Here is a 5,788-nt window from a genome sequence, read left to right as displayed (position 1 = left end):
TAATCCCAGCACTTTGGGAGGCCGAGACGGGCGGATCACGAGGTCAGGAGATCGAGACCATCCTGGCTAACACGGTGAAACCCCGTCTCGGCCTCCCAAAGTGCTGGGATTACAGGCTTGAGCCACCGCGCCCGGCCTGTTTTTATCTTTTGTCCAACATTTAAATTGTTATCTGGAGGAGGGTGGAGGATAATACTCTACCATTAACAGAGTCAGAATCATTTTCTCCCTGTTTTAGAAAGCCAGGCATCCCGGCAAAGGCCTCTCTGTTAGCAAGGACATCTATCCCTTCATGTTGCCACCCATTCTGAGCTATTCCTATAACTCACCCAGTTGCATTTCACAGTGAAGTGGATACTTGAATTTTTTTGGCTGCTCACCCTCTAAACTCTTTTCTTTTTTTGAGACAGAGTTTTGCTCTGTCACCCAGGCTACGGTGCAATGGCATTATCTTGGTTCACTGCAACCTCCGCCTCCCGAGTTCAAGCAATTCTCCTGTCTCAGGCTCCCGAGTAGCTGGGATTACAGGCATGCGCCACCACCCCCAGCTAATTTTGTATTTTTGGTAGTGACAGGGTTTCACCATGTTGGTCAGGCTGGTCTCAAACTCCTGATCTCAGGTGATCCACCCGCCTTGGCCTCCCAAAGTGCTGGGATTACAGGCATGAGCCACTGCACCCAGCCAACTCTTTTCTTATGTTTGGGGAATTCTCTATTTCATGAGTCTTACAGTAAGTCAAAGCCCACCTCCCAGAATGGAAATCTCAAATGCCATCTACACAGTTTCTTAGCATCCTTGAAGCAAGGTTGGGAGCACATAACCTAGACTTAGTCAATCAAATGCATGGGGGACTTTGACTCAAAGATGCAGAGCCAACAAAGAGTCCATCGTGATGACAGAGGCAGCAGTGACCATACCTAGTTTCTGGGGGCAGCAATAGGGCTGGGTTTGGTGCTGGAGATCATGGGGATGTGAACTGTGGTGTCCACTGTTCAGCAGTGGCAGCTACCTGAATATATGGCCAATAATTTTTTTGTATGTTTAAGTCTGTCAGAATTGGTTTTTGTTGATTACAAATGAGAATTTTGACGCCGGGCACGGTGGCTCACACCTGTAATCGCAGCACTTTGGGAGGCCGAGGCAGGCAGATCACGAGGTCAGGAGATTGAGACCATCATGGCTAACACGTCTCTACTAAAAATACCAAAAATTAGCTGGCGTGGTGGCAGGTGCCTGTAGTCCCCGTGTAGCTGAATGAGCGGCAGACAAAACTCCTCAGACACCGAGTTAAAGAAGGAAGGGGTTTATTCGGCTGGGGGCATTGGCAAGACTTCTGTCTCAAGAGCCAAGCTCCCTGAGTGAACAATTCCTGTCCCTTTTAAGGGCTCACAACTCTAAGGGGGTGCGTGTGAGAGGGTCGTGATTGAGCAAGCAGCGGGTACGTGACTGGGGGCTGCATGCACCGGTAATTAGATCGGAACAAAACAAGATAGGGATTTTCACAGTGCATTCCTATACAATGTCTGTAATCTATAGATAACAGAACCAACTAGGTCAGGGGTCGATCTTTAACTACCAGTCCCAGAGTGCGGCGCCGGGCTGTCTGCCTGTGGATTTCATTTCTGCATTTTAGTTTTTACTTCTTCTTTCTTTGGAGGCAGAAATTGGGCATAAGATGATATGAGGGGTAGTCTCCTCCCTTACCAGCCACTCTGGAGGCTGAGGCAGGAGAATGGCGTGAACTTGGGAAGTGGAGCTTGCAGTGAGCCCAGATCGCAACACTGCACTCCAGCCCAGGTGACAGAGCAAGGCTCCATCTCAAAAAAAAAAAGAAAAAAAAGAGAGAACTTTGAAATGTCCACCTAGTGATAAATACAACAATCCCACCTTAGGAAAATGGGGACTGGAGATCTTGTTAGACAAACCTAAAACAGGCCCTGAGCCACACTGGGGAGCTGCCTTGTCTGAACCTGCTTCCTCAGGATACAGCCCCATCTTCCTTTCCAGTCCCTCCCCACTACTCTGCTTTCGCCGCAGATCCATCTGAATTTCCCCAAGCATTGTGCCCTTTCCTTCCTTCCTGGCTTTGCAGCTGTTGTGTGTCTTCTTCCTGGAATGCAGTTATCATTCCTCCCTCTGAATTGCTGACACCATGTCCTAATTGGTCTTCCTCTCTGCATCCCTTCTGGTGCATGTCCAATCCATTCTTCACACATCAGCCATAGCATCTTCTCCAAATGCATGTCTGAGCATGTGACCTCTCTGCTCAGCCTCTTCATTGATACTTGGATGAAGAACAAATTCCTTACATGACCCTCGGGGCCCAGCATGGTCTCGTTCCTGGTTACCCCTCCAACTTTACTGGGGGACACTTAGGAGGTAGTCTGGGACTAGGTAGCTATGGATTGAGGTGGACAAGGAAGGAGTCAAAGATCACACTCAGATTTCTGGTTGGGCAGAGGTAGGGAAGCTCCTTATTAGTTTCTCAATTTCTAACATCTTAAAAGGAGCACATCAGTCAGCCTCAAGTCCTTTTTTTTTGAGATGGAGTCTCACTCCATCGCCTCAGCTGGAGTGCAGTGGCATGATCTCGGCTCACTGCAACCTCCATCTCCCAGGTTCAAGCGATTCTCCTGCCTCAGCCTCCTCAGTACTTGGGACTACAGGCGTGTGCCACCACGCCTGGCTAATTTTTGTATTTTTAGTAGAGACGGGGTGTTGCCCAGGCTGGTCTGGAATTCCTGATCTCAGGTGATCTACTCACCTCAGCTTCCCAAATTGCTGGGATTACAGGCATGAGCCACCACACCCAGCTCAAGTCCTTTGTTGAACAAGGAGCTGAAAACTCATCCACCCGCTACACTTACACTTCAGTCTGACTTTAGTCTGACACTCAGCTATCTGACCAGCTATGCAGCAGCTTTGGGTTTGAGTCCTTGCTCTACCTTTCATTTGCTATGCCCTTGGTTTAGGCAATTTCCCTTGTAAAGTTTTGTGTTCTCATCTACAAAGCAGACAAATACTTCCTTTCTCTCTATCTCTCCTTTGCTGCTGCTTCTTTTTTTTTTTTTTTTTTTTTTAAAGAGACAGGGGTCTCTCTTTGTTGCACAGGCTGGAGTGCAGTGGTACAATCATAGCTCATGGCAGCCTCAAACTCTTGGTCTAAAGGGATCCTCCTTCCTAAGTCTCCCGAGTAGTTAAGACTACAGGCACACACCACCAAACCCAGCTAGTTTTTTTTATTATTATTATTTTTATTTTCTGTAGAGGTCTCACTATATTGCCCAGGCTGGTCTCAAACTCCTGGGCTCCAGCAATCCTCCTGCCTCAGCCTCCCAAAGTGCTGGGATTACAGGCATGAGTCACCACATCCAGAACCCCCCTTTCTCATTTTTTGATAAGAAATTATTGGCCGGGCGCGGTGGCTCAAGCCTGTAATCCCAGCACTTTGGGAGGCCGAGACGGGTGGATCACGAGGTCAGGAGATCGAGACCATCCTGGCTAACATGGTGAAACCCCGTCTCTACTAAAAAATAACAAAAAACTAACCGGGCGATGTGGCGGATGCCTGTAGTCCCAGCTACTCGGGAGGCTGAGGCAGGAGAATGGCGTGAACCCGGGAGACGGAGCTTGCAGTGAGCTGAGATCCGGCCACTGCACTCCAGCCTGGGCGACAGAGCAAGACTCCGTCTCAAAAAAAAAAAAAAAAAAAAAAAAAAAGAAATTATTGTGAGTGGTAAATTTCAAGCATGCGACTAGCCCTAGTTGGAATACAGTTGGAGATGACCATCTCCTATGAGCCTCAGCTGAGAAGCCATTTGCCTTTGAGCAAAAAATCACTCTGTTGCTTAGGTGGAGGATGTGAGACAAATGGGTTGACGGGAAGAATGGAGCCCACCAGTCCTCTTGATCATGACTTCCTTTGGAGAATTACATGGAGAGTTGGAACAGACAGACCCTGACCCAAACCTCTGAGTCATCCTGGATCCTCCATTATTCACAGCCAGTCCCTCAGTATGTGCTGGCAGCTCCCCTTCCAAATATATCCTGAACCCGGCCAGGCGCGGTGGCTCACGCCTGTAATCCCAGCACTCTGGGAGGCTGAGGCGGGTGGATCACCTGAGGTGAAACCCCATCTCCACTAAAAATACAAAATTAGCCGGGCAGGGTGGCATGCGCCTGTAGTCCCAGCTACCTTAGGAAGCTGAGTCACTAGAATAGCTTGAACCTGGGAGGAGGAGTTTGCAGTGAGCCAAGATCGTGCCACCGCACTCCAGCCTGGGTAACAGAGTGAGATTCTGTCTCCAAAAAAAAAAAAAAAAATCTGCTTCCCAAATATATCCTGAACCCCTTTACTTCCTTCATTTCTGTGGCCACCTGTCTTGCCCAAAACCCCACCCTGACAACTGCAATAATGGGGTGCCTTGCCTCTGCTCTTGTCTGGTACCAAGTCACCTCTATCCAACAGCTAGAGTGACCTTTAAAAATGTAAAGCAGATACTGCTACTCAGCTGCTTAAACCTCCCACTGGCTCCCCAAATTCCTCATCCTCAACTACAAGTCCTATGTGACCCCAACCCTGCTGCCTCACCTGTACCACCCCTTGCCTGTTCACCAACACCAGGAGCACTGTCCTTGCTTCTGCGCCTCTGCAGTTGCTGCTCCTTCTGCTTGGGCAGCTCCTTCCCTGACTGTCCCCTCTCATTGCTGATTCTTTTCTGCAGGTCTCAGCCCAAAGCCCACCTCCTTGGAGGGCCTTTTTCTAAGTCTACTTGTCCCTATCATCCTGTTTCATTACTGTTTTATTTTCTTCATAACACTTATTACTGGCTGAGATTATATTGTAGATATACAAAGAGTTCTCCTCAACATTATCACTTCTACATTTCAATAAATTTTTTTTTTTTTTTTTTGAGATGGAGTCTGGCTCTGTCAACCAGGCTGTAGTGCAGTGGCGTGATCTCGGCTCACTGCATTCTCTGCTTCCCAAGTTCAAGTGATTCTCCTGCCTCAGTCTCCCAGGTTGCCAGGACTACAGGCGCCCATCACCACGCCTGGCTAATTTTTTTTGTTGTTGTTGTATTTTTAGGAGAGACGGGGTTTCACCATGTTGGCCAGGCTGGTCTTGAACTCCTGACCTCAAGTGATCTGCCTGCCTTGGCCTCCCAAAATGCTAGGATTATAGGCGTGAGCCACCATGCCCGGCCATTTTATTAATACATAAATATATTTTTCATAGAGCCTGGCAGGTAAAGCAAAATTGTCCTCTTGACTTTAAATATGCAGTATTTGGACTCCTGCATGTTGACTCCACAGTCTACCAGTCTGTTCAGTGTCCCTAAATGTTTTTTTTTTTTTTTTTGAGACGGAGTCTGGCTCTGTTGCCCAGGCTGGAGTGCAGTGGCCGGATCTCAGCTCACTGCAAGCCCCGCCTCCCGGGTTCACGCCATTCTCCTGCCTCAGCCTCCTGAGTAGCTGGGACTACAGGCGCCCGCCACCTCGCCCAGCTAATTTTTTTTTTTGTATTTTAGTAGAGACGGGTTTCACCGTGTTAGCCAGGATGGTCTCGATCTCCTGAACTCGTGATCCGCCCGTCTCGGCCTCCCAAAGTGCTGGGATTACAGGCTTGAGCCACCGCGCCCGGCCTAGTGTCCCTAAATGTTGGAGCCCTGCTTTGCAAGCTGTGGGGAGAGGTTACCTGAAATCACCTGATGCATCTTTCTGGACTGTTTCTTTTACTCAGAAGTAATTAAAAACATTATTTTTTTTTTTTTTTTTTTTTTTTTT

Source organism: Theropithecus gelada, chromosome 14, assembly GCF_003255815.1.
Source record: "Theropithecus gelada isolate Dixy chromosome 14, Tgel_1.0, whole genome shotgun sequence".
NCBI classification, from domain to species: Eukaryota; Metazoa; Chordata; class Mammalia; order Primates; family Cercopithecidae; genus Theropithecus; species Theropithecus gelada.
This window is presented reverse-complemented; position numbering follows the sequence as displayed.